The 700-nt window shown below is 43.0% G+C and overlaps 1 pseudogene; it reads right to left on the bottom strand.

The window, feature by feature from the left end:
* On the bottom strand, positions 1-498 carry LOC141521597 (peptidyl-prolyl cis-trans isomerase A-like; annotated as a pseudogene).
* Positions 499-700: the final 202 nt, after the last annotated feature.

Below are 700 nucleotides of genomic sequence, written 5' to 3'. Positions count from 1 at the left end.
TTATGAGAGTTGTCTGCAGTCAAAAATGGTGATCTTCTTGTTGGTCTTGCCATCCCATGAATCAAAATTCTCCATGGTTTCCACAATGTTCATGCCTTCTTTCATTTCGCCAAAGACCATATGTTTGCCATCCAACCAATCAGCCTGAACAATACAGATGGAAAAACTGAGAGCCATTTATGTTGGGTCTAGGATTTGCATGGACACGATGCCAGGGTCAGTATGTTTCAGGATGAAGTTCTCATCAACAAATTTCTCGCCATTGATTGACTTGTCACCAATACCACTATGGTGTGTGATGTCATCACCCTGGCACATGAACCCAAGAAGGATCCTGTGAAAACAGGATTCATCATAACCAAATCCCTTCTCTCCAGTGCTCAGAGCACGGATGTTTTCTGCTATCTTTGGAACCATGTCTTCAAAGAGCTTGAAAGTAATACAGTCCAAAGACTAGTTATCAATGGAGATGTCCAGGTTCATGTTGGGATTGGCTATGCATAGCCACAGATGCCTAGGCTGGGAGGTTGGAGGAGGCAGGTATTACTGTTCAGCAGGCAGAACCAAATGAAGACTCCAGATGGCAACATCTGCAATGCCTCATCTGTGGAAGGAAATTTTAGGGGTTTTTAGAAAGGGATTTTAGGGTTATCTAGGTTCCTTGCAAATAACTCCAGTACCCAAATTATAGAGATGGTTC

The sequence above is a fragment of the Macrotis lagotis genome, chromosome 1, assembly GCF_037893015.1.
Source record: "Macrotis lagotis isolate mMagLag1 chromosome 1, bilby.v1.9.chrom.fasta, whole genome shotgun sequence".
Classification (NCBI taxonomy): Eukaryota; Metazoa; Chordata; class Mammalia; order Peramelemorphia; family Peramelidae; genus Macrotis; species Macrotis lagotis.
Note: the sequence above shows the minus strand (reverse complement) of the source record. Positions and strands in the feature narration are given on the sequence as shown.